At 35.3% G+C, this 14,668-nt stretch overlaps 1 long non-coding RNA gene and 3 pseudogenes across 1 annotated transcript; 3 read left to right on the forward strand and 1 right to left on the reverse strand.

The window, feature by feature from the left end:
* The first annotated feature begins 2,235 nt into the window (after positions 1 to 2,235).
* On the forward strand, positions 2,236 to 4,371 carry LOC125215845 (pentatricopeptide repeat-containing protein At3g48250, chloroplastic-like; annotated as a pseudogene).
* Positions 4,372 to 6,072: 1,701 nt separating this feature from the next.
* Positions 6,073 to 6,449, forward strand: LOC125210105 (monothiol glutaredoxin-S6 pseudogene; annotated as a pseudogene).
* A 3,244-nt stretch (positions 6,450 to 9,693) lies between these two features.
* Positions 9,694 to 10,150, forward strand: LOC125210842 (monothiol glutaredoxin-S6 pseudogene; annotated as a pseudogene).
* Positions 10,151 to 11,327: 1,177 nt separating this feature from the next.
* LOC125216756 (uncharacterized) lies at positions 11,328 to 12,221 on the reverse strand. Its single transcript, XR_007175452.2, has 3 exons — positions 12,055 to 12,221; positions 11,926 to 11,966; positions 11,328 to 11,689 (listed from the first exon to the last, which is right to left on the reverse strand). It is a non-coding gene; the product is annotated as an uncharacterized LOC125216756 (long non-coding RNA).
* Between the last annotated feature and the right edge of the window lie 2,447 nt (positions 12,222 to 14,668).

Below are 14,668 nucleotides of genomic sequence, written 5' to 3' on the forward strand. Positions count from 1 at the left end.
ATTTATTTATACAAATCTTCATTATTTTACAAGCTTAAAGGGTTAAGTGGTATTCAGTCTAATTAGAAACATTAATTAGAGCATCCACAACGTCGGCGAGCGGGCCAGCTACCCGATTCCCGGCGCTGGCCGGTCCGCTCACCGAACCATTGTGGCCGGCTAGCGCCAAATCGGCGAGAAAATAGGCGAGCGCTGGCCGATGCGCTCGCTGATTGGCTCGCCCCCACTGTAGGCTGGCGATCGGCCAGCGGATTTTTTAAAAAAAATTTCTGAAACACTATATATATGCGATTTGAACGTCATTTTCATTTGCACCACTTGTTTTAACGAGTTTTCTCTCTCTCTGAATTTCTGTACAAGAGAAATAACGCGAAATGGATAACAACAACGAGTCTACTCCAGTGACGAGCGGGTCTCAAACTCCCATCGGTCCCCATCCACCTCCCACGGGTACCGTGGGAGTTTGAGACCCGCTCATCACTGGAGTAGACTTGTTGGCAGCAGATGATGCCCGGGATGACAGCCGGGGGTAGTGGGATGCCGGGCGGGCAGATGATCCCGGGGTTGGGGCCAGAATGGCAGGGGATGCAGCCCGGGATTCAGGGGATGCCGGGGGTGCAGCCGGGGAGGGAGGGACAATGTCTATCGCCCCAGTCTTGACTTTTTGACTGCGTCTTCCCACACATCGACCCCGGTGGAGACTTCTCCCTAGAGGAGTTGTTGGAACCAGGCGTTCGATACGAAGACACTCCCATTCATACAGGGGGACTAGGTCGGGGGCGGGGTCAGGCGCACCGAAGAAGAAGAAGGGCAAGGGAAAAAAGATGGTAGGCGAGTTGTCGCAACCGGCCGATGACGACAGTGTACGGAGGAAGTGGACGAGGATGAGAACGTCGCGTTGTCCAAGGCTTGGGTGTCTGTTTGCGATGATCTCCTCGTTTCGAACAATCAGAGGATCGTCAACATGTGGGCTAAAATTGCAGCAGCCTACAAGAGGAATTGCCCCCATGTGAAGCCATACAGCAGGGAGGAGTGCCGGAAGGGGTGTGACCGAATCACGGCTGCAGTCTCCTGATTTGCGGGCTTGTACACCAACGCAGACTGACGAGGACCGCAGGAGGATAGCGGAGAGAGCATTCCCCGTGCTGAGGCTGTATAAAGAATTCGCCTACTGGAACTGTTATCTGGTGCTGATGGATTCCGAGAAGTTCCGGGCGGCTGTCGAAGCTGGCCGGCTGAAGAAGCAGCGGCTGAACCTTGCCGGTGACCACAACAGCAGCGATGGCTCCCACGAGCTCCCCGACGATGTTCAGGAGTTCCCGACTCCTCCATCGTTCACTCGCCGCACTCGCCCGATTGGTCAGAGGAGGGCGCAACGGGCAGCCAGGGGAGGCACCCGGGGTTCCGAGGAGGTCCAGTCGGCATCCCCCCCCCCCCCTAGTGGCAAGTCGCCAACCGAGCTCGCCCGCATCGGGCGTCAAGTGACACAGCTGAGAATGCATAAGATCATAGGTGAATGGAGGGCGACAACTGACCCCGTGGAGAAGAGGTTTCTTCATGACCTCCTCGAGAGTATGCGGGTTGATTTGGCGGCCGCCGCGGCAGAGGTGGCGGCCTTAGATGCGCCAGATTTGGGGGTCCCGGGTAGCGGCGAGGAGTAGAGTGAGGCAGGGGCTCGTGTGTGGAAGCCCGTTTTTTTCTTATTATATAATTTTTTTTTTAATTAATGTACTTTTTTTTAAAAATGAAATTAATGAATTTTTCCGTATATGTGTCGTAAATTTAATTCTGTATTCTGTGTTTAATTCCGTAAATTTAATTGTTTTTTAATTTTGTTTGTTGTGGCTAGCCTATTGCTTGTCCAGTTGCTTGTCCTGATGATGTGACAGGAGGAATTTTAGTGCTGATACTGTGGCTGGAGGAGTTTGTGGCTATCATATGGCTGACCCATTGCTTTTGGAGATGCTCTTCTTTAGGTGGTATTCAGTCTAATTTTCTTGTTAAAATTCTTTAACATGTAACAATATGACAATACCATCATAATGAGGTTTATATTTTTCCCTCTAGTATATTATTATGATTTTTAAGGGATTATGTTTAGCTTTTTCTTTTTATGAAATCAAAATTCCAATCTTAATATAGTTTTTTATGATTTTCTAAGAAAATTTAAATGCGTAAACGGGTGCGGGTCTGGACAAACCCGCAGACCCGTTTATTCAAAAACCCTTGCAAAACCTCAGAAATCAAATTGCACAGAGCATCTCCCATGGATGAAGCTAAGAGGATCCTGACTCACCACCGACTCGCTAACGCGCTCTACTCAACTCAGCGCTCCCCAGCTCTCTCCATTCGAAAACAGGTGACCCATGCGCCTCATTTCTCTACTTCCTTACTGGTAAAAAACCGATCTTTAATCAATTTCAGCTCCATCAATAAAGGCATCTTCTTTTCATCAAAACCCGAGTCAATTCTCGAGATATTTTCCTCCGATGATTGGCCTAAGAAATTGGAAAAAGGAGCTAAAGGATTCGAATTTAGCGTTAACCCACAAATCCCCCAAAAATGCATCGAAGTTCTTGAAATGGGCTGTTGGGTTTCGGGTTCGAATTCGTCGATTTATAGTTTGGTTTTGAGAATTTATGCGAATAAGGGACTGATGAAGGAGTTTTGGGTGACTATTAAGGAAATGAAAGAGAAGGCGTATTACCTTGATGAGGAGACTTACAGGACTATTTGCTCGACGTTTCGTGGCGCTTGAGGATGGAGCATGAGGTGACTGCTTTGAGGCATTTTTATGAGAAGTTGATTCAAGAAAATGTGATGGAGGATAGGGTGAAGGAGGTGGTTGAGGTGATCAAGAGCTGTGAATGGGGAGAAGAGGTTGAGAGGAAATTGGAGGAGATGGAGATTAAGGTTTCGGATAATATCATGTTGAGGGTGTTTAAGGAGCTTAGAGGAAAGGGTCACCCTTTGAGAGCTCATAAGTTTTTCAAGTGGGAATGCTGAGGGTGCTTTGTTGGGAGGAGTCGATTTCTGAGTCCTGGGGCGTGATGGAGGAGATGAAGGGTGCGGGTTTTGAGTTGGATATTGATACGTATATAAAGGTTTTGAGGCAGCTACAGAAGAATAAAATGGTTGGGGATGGTGTGAAGCTATATGAACACATGATGGATAGTTTCTTCAAGCCCTCGGATGCCGAATGCAGCTTGTTTCTGCGGGCAATTGCAACGTCTAGTACTCCAAATATTGATTTGGTGTGTAGGGTTGTGAACAAGTACGGGGCATCAGGGCATTCTTTCTCCAAACATATATATGATGGGATTCATAGGTCTCTTACTAGTCTCGGGAAGTTTGATGAAGCTGAGGAAATCGTGGAGAAGATGAGGGATGCCGGTTTTGAGCCTGATAACATCACCTACAGTCAATTAGTATTTGGTCTTTGTAAAGTGAGAAGATTTGATGAAGCTGCTGAGGTTCTTGATACGATGGAGGAACGAGGCTGTCCTCCTGATATCAAGACATGGACAATTCTAATCAAAGGGCATTGTGCAGCTAACGAGATTAGCGACGCGTTGGCTTGTTTCACAAAGATGACAGAGAAGGGCTTTGATGCCGATGCTGACCTCTTGGATGTCTTAATAGGCGGGTTCATGAGCCAGTCCTGATGGAGTTGGTGCAGAGAGCTTGTTTGAGGCCTTGACAGGCGACCTTCAAGAATCTGATTCAGAAGCTTCTATCTGAGAATAAACTCGAAGAAGCCATGGAGCTTCTCCGTCTGATGAAGAAACATAACTACCCTCCCTTTCCCAGAGCCATTTGTTCAGCATATTTCCAAATTCGGGTCGGTCGAGGATGCCTGGGAGTTCTTGACCGCGCTGAGTGTGAAGGAGCATCCGACTGTTTCGGCTTACCAGCATGTCTTCAAATCCTTCTTTAATAGTACTATAGTTTTTGTGATGCTTTTTGAGTTGTGCAAGCTTAGAAGTAGAGTGACAAAAGAACATTTTTTTTATCATAAGCTGCGGCTAAAGTTATACACTGAAGTAATCCCTCCCTAAAACTAGTACTAATGTCATTGAAGAAAGACGAAGATCAGTTCACTCGAGCATCTCAGAGCGTTCTCTTCTCGATGTTTTAAATCATCTTGTGCAAGAATTTTCCAGCTTCACAACTGAATGGATTTGCAAGAGCTGCGTGTGTCAACAAAAGAAGCTTCCTTAGCAAGCGGCCGCTCAGTCCCTGAAGATGAAACAGAAGAGTATAGTAAAGCAGACTTCTCAGACTTGTATTTTTGGTTATGCATGATATTTAATCCTCAGAGGATACTTATCACCATATATGTAAAGTAGAAAATAATTTGAGACATTAAGGGAGGGAAAATGGAAATATTTATCTTTGCATAATTGAGTCATTTCTCTTGATGTTTATTGCCATTTACAACAAGATTATGAATTACTGTTTTGCTCTATAATGAACAACTAAGAATACATTCAGCATTAAGTAAGCATTAGACAAAGTGAATCACAAGAGATAGGGCAACCGAATAATATCTACATCATAAATCACACGTTCAAAATCTATATTACTAATGTTTATTCAAGTGAAGTTTCTATTCTATCAATGTAGATGTAGTGAATGTGACATGATGCAACTCTATTTCGTTACTTTCGTACGGAGATAATCTCTGTAGTTTATTCTCTATAATTAATTTGATTTATGAATAATCAGAATACTTAAGAGTGAATATTGTGAAGTTATCTTATCGCTATAATATCACTGTTTGACCTTTCCAATATTAAAAGATCAGTATATAGAGATAGATATGTGATCAAATACTAACTAGATCAAATACTAACTAAGTTACGGTAATAACTAATAACTAATATCAATTTTGTATGTTAAAAATATCAACACAAAGACATAAATTTATCAATCTTCTTGTGTTGATAAACTAATGTTTTTGTGTTGATATTTAAATTTACATGTTGTATTGATATAATTATGTCTTTATATTGATAATTTTAATACACTGAATTGAAAGTTATTAGTTATTATTGTAAATTAGTTAGCACACTAACGCAACCCAGAGCTACCCTTTAATTGTATGATTTTGAATTGTATGATTTAAACAACAAATCACAACTAAACATATAACTGGTCATGAATGAAAGAGGAAAATACTAAACGTTGATATCTTTAATTTTTTGATGTTAGTGATTAATTATAAATTTTTACTCCCCCGTCCCACAATAAGCGAACACTTTCCTTTTCGAGATGTCCCACCTGAAATAAGTCACGTTTTTTAGCTAAACATGCTCTCTTTCTCTTTTTTCTTTATTCTCTCTTCACACCTCTACTTTATTCTCTCTCATATGATCTCGTATGATCAAGGAGAAGTTGATTGGATGTTCTTATCTGAAATTTATTCTATGATATGTGTTGGACATGAAATAGGCTGAGAATCTTGCGTTTTGACATATGCATGAATCATAGACATATAGAATCATTTGCTCAGTTCTCCACAAACATATCTCCTACATCAAGTATCTGCAATAGATTCTTTTTTTTTCCCCTAATTTTGACAAAAATAAAAACTTGTGCACATATAGATGTAAGAAGCTTCCACCCTTACTAAATATAACCATACAGCTCATTCATTTCTATAATTAATTAGAATGAATGAAGATAGTTAAGAGTCTTATTGAAAGATCAATTTCCTCAATTATTTTATTTTAGTGCTCATATTTTTCTAATTCATGAAGTAATGAAGAACCCCAGAATTCCCATGGGACATGACATATATTCCCCTATATAACTTGTCCAATTTCAAATATATTATACCAAGTTATTGGGTAGATTATCTTTTGATTAATTGTTTTCCAATTAAATCACGTTACATTCGAGTATACTAAAAGCGGAAAATAAAGGATGATATTCTAGCATAAAGTTAAATGCAATTTATCCTTCTTGGAATATAATTAATCACACTCCCAACTCCAACGCCTATATAAAGAGCTTCAAATATCTCCAAGTCTCTCAACACAATCCTTTCAAAATCCAATTTCAACAAGATAGATAAATTGGTTGTGTTTGAAAGTAATCAAGATGGAAAAGGTGAAGGAAGTAGTGGCACTGAGCCCCGTCGTGATATTCAGCAAGAGCGGCTGTTGCATGTCGCATACGATTATGATCCTGATACGCGGGTTTGGGGCGAACCCGGTTGTGTACGAGCTTGATCGTCTCCCGAATGGAGTGGAGATGGAGAAGGCATTGATTGGATTGGGGTGTAACCCTAGCGTCCCGGCCGTGTTTGTTGGGAGGAATTTTATGGGTGGATCACATGATGTTATGAGCCTCAATATCCAAGGAAAGCTCAAGCCTTTGCTAATCAAGGCCAATGCTATTTGGATCTAGCTAACCTACCTACACAAACTAATTATCACTTTTTCTTCTTCTTTTTTTTTTTTGGCAACTACATAGGTATGTTGATCGAGTTAATTGAGAATAATATGCACAACAGCATTTTATGATTAGTCATCTTATAGACTAGTAGTGCGTGCAAGGCTTAAGAATGTTGAACATCAATTCTTTTTCAAAATGTTACTACACATGGATGTATATGGACGTTGCAAGATCTGCGTCGCGCATTGGATTTGTTGTTTAAGACCTGCAACATGTGTTGAAGTACGTCGTGCTCGGTCAACGCATTGTTTGACCAAGTCAAACGAGTAACAAAAGTTTTAATTTTATGAAATAAGTATATGACTGATCAGCGTTCTAAGTAGATGATTGCGTTAGTAATACATTAATTATCTCACATTGGTTATCCCAGTTTTGATTATTACGTTTTTCATTTTGATTCTGTATTTTCCAGTTTTCTAATCTTTCTGATTGTGTATTAATTCAATTTTACTTTGGGTTGTATTACACCTAACAAGTATGTTTCTATACTCATATACAAACACATAGAGATCATAGCCCTTTCATCTCCATGCAATACTTTGTTCAATAAACCTTCGAATGTTGTTTAATACTTTGATATGCTAACACTGTTATAAATACGTGGATAAAATCTCCCGGGACCCTTGGGATTTTTTTATTGAAAATATCGGAACCAATTCAACGCCAGGGGCCATTAGGGATAAGCAATTCGTCTATGTGTGTATTCAGTGAGTGCGTGCAGTGTGCGTATGGTGTATGTGTGTATGCAATTCTTTTAAATTTAATTCCATACCATACCAAACAAAGGATTTTGGATTGAAATATAATCCAATTTCTATTCCTACTCAATGTACCAAAAACACCCTTGTTGAATATACTTTGAAAAACCACATAAATTCACCTCACTCAACCATCAAGCCTCCATCCATCCCTCCACCACCCCTTTGTCTTCTTCACCCCGACTCCACACCCACATCGTCGTTTGTAATTCTTGTGATCTGCAATCCAGTATCGGAGCGCGTGAGTTTGTATTTATCTTTACACAAATTGCAATTATGCCGACATAGTATGTCACGCGATCATGCACCTATAGTACTCCATCCATCCGCGAATAGGAGTCTCGTTTTTTCATTTTAGACTGTTCGTGAATAGGAGTCCCGATTCACTTTTACCATAAATGGTGATAGGGTCCCACATTCCACTAATTTATTCAGCTCACATTTCAATTAAAACTAATATATACAAGTGAGATCCATATTCCACTAACTTTTTCCACCCACTTTTCTTAACATCTCTTAAAACTCGTGCCGTCAAGGAATGAGACTCCTAATGGCGGACGGAGGGAGTATTAACTAAAACTGATCTAATGCACTTTTACACGCTAACTCATGCATTGTGCACTATATATGATTTTGCGTTTTACCGACAGACAAATTTGTTGGTTAAAAACAACAATCCACCGGTAGATTTCCGTCGCTAGAATTTTTTTTTTGCTAACATATTTTACCTATATTGATGTGGATAAATCACTTTGGTCATGTTTGGTTGACGGGAAAGTAAAGTTGGCAAGGAAAATGATTCATGTGAAAATGAATCCCAGGAATATGATTCATGGTAACTTTACTTTCCTTCCTGTGTTTGAAAAATATCAAGATTCTAAATTTTAATTTTAATTTAAACACCCAACTAAAAATATACTGCTTATTACTTTTTTATTTATAAAAAACAATAATAAAATAAAAAATTATAATAAATTATTAATTACAAATAATAATAATTATATTATTATATTTATTATTATGATGGATATTTTAAATATGGATTGCCGATCACAATATATAATAATATAATTGTAATTATAGTCACATAGAATATTATACTCATTTATTATATTAATAAATATGATTGTTATTGTTATTATTATTATTATATTCATGTATATTATAATTGAATAAATTTAAATTTTTAAAATGTCAATACGACTTTATTAATTACTCCCTCCGTCCCACTTAAAATGCAACATTTAGGAATCGGCACAGGATTTTATGTAGTGTTGTTTGTGAGTTAATGAAGAGAGAGTAAGGTAAAAGAGATGAAAAAGTAGAGATAGAGTTGTTTCCATTTTAGGAAACGTTTCATTTTTAATGGGACAACCAAAAAAGGAAAACGTTGTATTTTTAATGGGACAGAGGGAGTAATTATTATTTATTATACAATTAATATTATATAATTATATTTTCATTATTTAATAAATTCTTAATTACTTTTATGAAATATTATAAAATATAGTTATAATTATGATTATTTTAATCGTAGTTATTTATTATACTGAAATTAAGTGCTATGTTTAAATTATTTTTAAAACATCATAATTTAATAATAATAATAATAATAATAATAATAATAATAATAATAATAATAAAACTAGACTATATTGCATTAAATATGTAAGAATCCTAAAACTGGGAAAAAAAATACTTAAGAAAAGTTAGGATTTAGAATCCTGGAAAGTTGTACTAACTTTCCTTGTTCTCGGATTCTGATTACTTTCCCAATTTGATTAAAAACCAAAACAAACACAGGAATTTAATATTTAGGAATCAGGTTACTTTCCCAGACAGAATCCTGGCAACCAAACGTGGCTTTTGTAAAATCTTTCCATCAAGACGTCAATGTCGACATGGTTTTCTACAGGATTTTGTTAGTCAATAAATAATTTTATTTTATTTTTCTTATTTACTCTAGTGTCAAAATTAAATTAAAGAGTAGACTTTTTCCTCCGCCACCAACACACTAAAGAGTAAAATTATAAAAGTGAGTATACTTTTATACCGTTATAGTGGGTATAATTTATCTTCCTTGCATCTAAAGGTATTTTCCATTTCATCTTAATTATTATATTTATATAATAGTATTACTAACAAAGAATCCCACAACTCTCGTGGATGTTTGGAACTGCTTTGGGGTATATTACCTTTTAACTATTTTCAGATTTGATCACGTTTCCAGACGTAAAAACATACTAAACGTGGAAAATAAAGGAAGATATTCTTGGAATTTAATTAATTCCACCACTACTAGCTAGCATGCTCTACCCCAAGTGATGACACATGAATATCTCATTTATAATCGTCACATTCCACAAAAAAAAAGAAAAAAATCCCACTCCAAAGCCTATATAAAGAGATTCAAATAACTACAAGTCTCTCAACACACACATTTCAAAATCAAATTTCTACTAAATATTTTTAATTGGTTGTGTAATTTCAAAGTGATCAAGATGGAAAAGGTGAAGGAAGTTGTGGCACAGAGCCCCGTTGTAATATTCAGCAAGACCGGCTGCTGCATGTCGCATACGATTATGATCCTGATACGCGGGTTTGGGGCGAACCCTGCTGTGTACGAGCTTGATCGTCTCCCGAATGGAGGGGAGATGGAGAAGGCATTGATTGGATTGGGGTGTAACCCTAGCGTCCCGGCCGTGTTCGTTGGGAGGAATTTTATGGGTGGGTCCCATGAGGTTATGACCCTCAATATCCAAGGAAAGCTCAAGCCTTTGCTAATCAAGGCCAATGCTATTTGGGTGTAATTGTCTAACTACACAAACTTGTCTATCACTTTTTATTGTGTTTTTGTTTTTGGCTACTATGAAGTTAATTAAGAATAAAATGTACAATAGTGTTTTGTGATAAGTTTTAGTTATGCATTGAGTGTAATGTCATCCTAATGCAGTCACATAAATATATAATCAAATTTAAACCACACATTGTGTAAACATGTGGCTTCTAGAATCTAGATCGTGACATTTGTATAAAGAAATGTGAAACTCGAAAATATTTCGGTAATCCTAATTTACCGACATATAACCGGCGAACATGCCACATCTTTGTCTTCAACATTGGTTGAAAAATTAACAACGGAGCATGTTCGTCAAAAAAAAATTATTGCTGGAAAATTACCATTTCTCATCCTGAAAGCCGATACCCAACGAGATTCACGGTCGATAAATTGAGACCGCCATTGACGGTGTTTAGAAACGACATTGTCCATCAGTATTATTTTTTGTTTGGTCTATATTTATTTATTTTGGATTTTATTTTGTGTGTTTGTTTACATGGTTGCTACGCCCTATTTCTAACACGATAACAAATCAACAAAGCACAATAGATACCAACAGAGTGTTTATTCAAACAAAATCAAAATTCTAGAGACTGTCAGAGGACTGTAGAGACTTGATTCATTTTATGCAATCTTGTAATATTAGCTAAAATTCTAAATTATTCGAGTTAGGCAAAATAAAGAAATAATTTTAATGTAACTATTTAATTTGAATAAAATCAAGCCTGATAATTTAATCTTAAAAGACTATCTTTCACCATAAACATACCATAATAATCATGCCAAGTATTAATACAATTTAATTTGTAATAAGAATTACTGTCATTATAAATAATGTAAGAATAAACCTAAAAACTAAACACTATTAAGTAAAAAATACTATCATAGGATCCTATTGATTAATGAAACTATATATCAATCGACTGATGAAACTGCATTAATTAATCTACTAAATGACCCTTCAGTAAATGGCCAGCTTATGTACATTATAAAAACTTACTACTCCACTTGTTTTGGTAAATCTTTTAGAGTGATTCTTATTTAATCATGGTATACAGGATTTTCACAAGATTTAATTAAATCACGTGTCGAAACATGTCAACATGCTTGAAGATATTCCTGAATATAGTGAAAGGCAAAACCCCCAAGCTTAGCTAGTTTTGTGCAATAATCGAATAAATCCCATTACAATTTGCATAACATATACATAACGCATATTAATATATTCCATTTGACCATTGCTACAAATTTATGTCTGATTATATACGTAAGATCGAAACAAAAATCTTCAATATTGACTTAGGAAAAAAAGTACTACTACTACTTTAATTTCATGATGTCTAAAAAGTAGTAGTACTATTACATTTATTTTTGTAATTGAGGTTCAAATCCTCTAATTATTTAAAGCTTGAACAATACTTCCATTCCAAACTAATTAAGTACCACCCAAATTTGGCAATACTACATAATAAAAGATACATAAACAATTGAAACAATCAAGAAGATGCAAAGTAGGAGTAATACAATAAATAGTGACAATATATTGTGTCATCTTCTAAGTCGATTCAACACCAGGACCATTGGATTTCTCATTGTCTGGACCTCTTGCTGTCGTCGTAGCTAATTTAGTCTGCCAAATAATATCACAAAATATTAATATAGGTATGTAAAGTAAAAAATTATACTACATCCTAGTTTATAATCAAATTCAAAAAATTGATATTTTATATGAGGACCAGAAACCCTAAATAACGGAAATGAAAAAAATAGGAAAATACAGTAAATTATCGTTTTCAACTTTTCGTCCATCAAACAACATTTGTTGACTAATTAGAACTCAAGCTGACGCGGAAAATAAAACTATACCTCAACTTTCATCTTTGGTACTTCAACATCACTTTCCTTAGCTGAAAAATTGATAATGAAATTAGTAAAGAGGCAAATTAAAGTAAAAAAATGAAAAGCAAATACATAAATAAGATTAATTAGTCTTACTTCCTCTGCTTCCACAAGATACAATGTCAACAAGATTACTTATTCCTTTCTTCATGTTTGCGACAATGCTCACCATTTTCTCTTTCTGGTATGTGTGTGTGTGTGTGTGTGAGAGAGAGAGAGAGAGAGAGAGAGATTGATGGTGATGAGGATGAGGATGTATGCATTGGTGAAGAGGATGCATGGTTTTATACATCAAAAAACTCATTCCCCCTTAGAAAATTGCACTTATTTTTAATATTTTATTGATGGATCATAGCTGTACATTTACGACCATGTTTTCAATTATTAAAAAAGAGGACAAATAAATTAATGCAACACAATAAGTAGTTGTTATATTTGTTATAATTTTGGTCCTAAATATACAACCAGAATATGAATTTGGTCCAAAATATTCATTTTTTAAAAAATGGGTTTATAACAAATGAAAAATATCGACGAAGTAGTCCTTTCCTTTTACGGTTTCGTAAAAAAAACTAACGGTCAATGCTAATTGTACAATGGTATAACCGTTAGTTTTTTTACGGAACCGTAAAAAAAAAAACCACTCCGACAAGGATTTCATTTGTTATGGACCTGTTTTTAAAAAAATAAATGTTTTTTACTAAATTCATATTTTGGTCATATGTTTAAAACCAAAATTACATTTACTCTATTATTTATGTATTGGGTTAGATTTGAGAAACGGGCTAATATTCGTTAAATTTTAACTAGCTATTTCATCTTTTAAGTTATTAGTGTATGATCAAATAAAAAAAATTCCATTTGTTCAATTTAAAATTTTATTCAATTATTACGAAATTCGTTAATTTCTGCCCTTCATGCAGCATAAATTATATATAATCAAGTTTTAAAAAGATAAAGCGTTAATTATCGCATAATTATACTCTCCCTTTAACCCTTTTATATATATTTACCTTTTTAAACACCTTTATTGCCCACACACTTTTAAATTATATGGGAAGATATATTTTAAGTAGAAATGAATTTAGATCATTTCCAACTATTTATACCAAACTCAAACTCATTTTTGAGTATATGGTACACCAAAAGTAATTTTATTCCAACTATTTACACCAAATTCAAAATTTATATCATTTTTTAGTTTTTGTCTCACAAAATTTTTGCAGTAACACCATATATTAAGTGTGAATAAATGAAAAAGAGAATATTCCTTCTACGTTGTAAAGAATAATGAATTCAACTTGAATTATAAATATGAAATTAATTGAGATATGCATATCTACCATAAACCGAGGCAAAGATATGTACAGCAATTAATGAAATAAAATTTCGTGCAAAAGGATTCGTATCCAAAATGTAGGGTTGTTTTTTTGTTTCGTTTTGCTTAAAAAAATAATCAGGTATACGGAATAGATCAGTCTCCCAGATCATATGGGTTGGGATTTTATTTATTTATCAATAAATTAAGCTTTCATTTATTTTATTTATTCATGTTATTCGTGCATGAAAAAAGTATTGTTTTCCTTGAGATAGGTATGAGATTGAGAGCTGCACAATCATTTTATATTTCCAATAATTAACTTTGAAATTTTATTTTTTATTTCCTTGAAAGTGATTTATACATTGAAAATAATTTGGATAAGAAGATAATTAAGAACTATTAACAAGATAATTAAATTAAAAATAGGAATTTATGGTCAAAGAAAAATGGGTGTAGACCCAAGTTGAAACAATTAATATTAGAGTGAGTGTTGAAAGGCCAAAGAAAATGTGGAGTGTTATTGATTGGTTAATATTGATCGAATAAGTTATAGTTTTAGAGACTTATTGTAGATTGAGCTCTGTTGTTGCTATGTGGTATAAGAATTTGAAATTTTGAATATAATATCGTTCAACGTTCAGTCCTCACTGGCCACATGGATATCTATATATATATATGAAACTGAAAATAGTAATAGTAATTTTTAATGTAGATTCAAAGTATCAAACTAAATTATACTAAAACAAAATAAATAATGGTAAAACATATTGAATGAGAGTGGCGTTCATGGAGGGTGCTCAAAGAAGATAGTACATATTTCTATTAAGGCAACAATAAATAACACCATCCTAGAGTATATATTAGCCATTGGATCAGAAAATCAACGCAAAAGGTTTGACTCCCCGAGTATCATTACAAAGTACGTGAAATATCAATGCAGGGGTAGTTTCGCAAATGATGTAACAAACACGCCATTTGTTTTTGGTGGTTCGTAATTAATAGGGATCTCGCCCCAAATTCACGTCTATTAATAAATATGTAATTTATTTGATTATATCCACATTAATGTATTGTGTTAATATACTCGCGTAATTGTGTTGCTATACTCATGTCGTTGTGCTGATATTATATACTATGTCGACATCAGTTACTACATCACGAGGACGTTTTGTTGTACTTATGTTTTATTGTATATTGATATAGTGGCACATCTCTATTGATGGACAGGCGTGTCTATATAGATATATTGGTGTATATAGTGTGATTATGTTTTAGAAATTGCAATGTATGTATTATGTTGAAATACGAATAGATATTTTTAACAATCGTAATATGAACATTGGTATATATGCGATTCCATCTCCCATAAATAAAGAAGATTTGGTTACT

This window comes from Salvia hispanica, chromosome 3, assembly GCF_029641045.1.
Source record: "Salvia hispanica isolate PSC_SH4W2 chromosome 3, Shi_PSC_v1, whole genome shotgun sequence".
NCBI lineage: Eukaryota > Viridiplantae > Streptophyta > Magnoliopsida > Lamiales > Lamiaceae > Salvia > Salvia hispanica.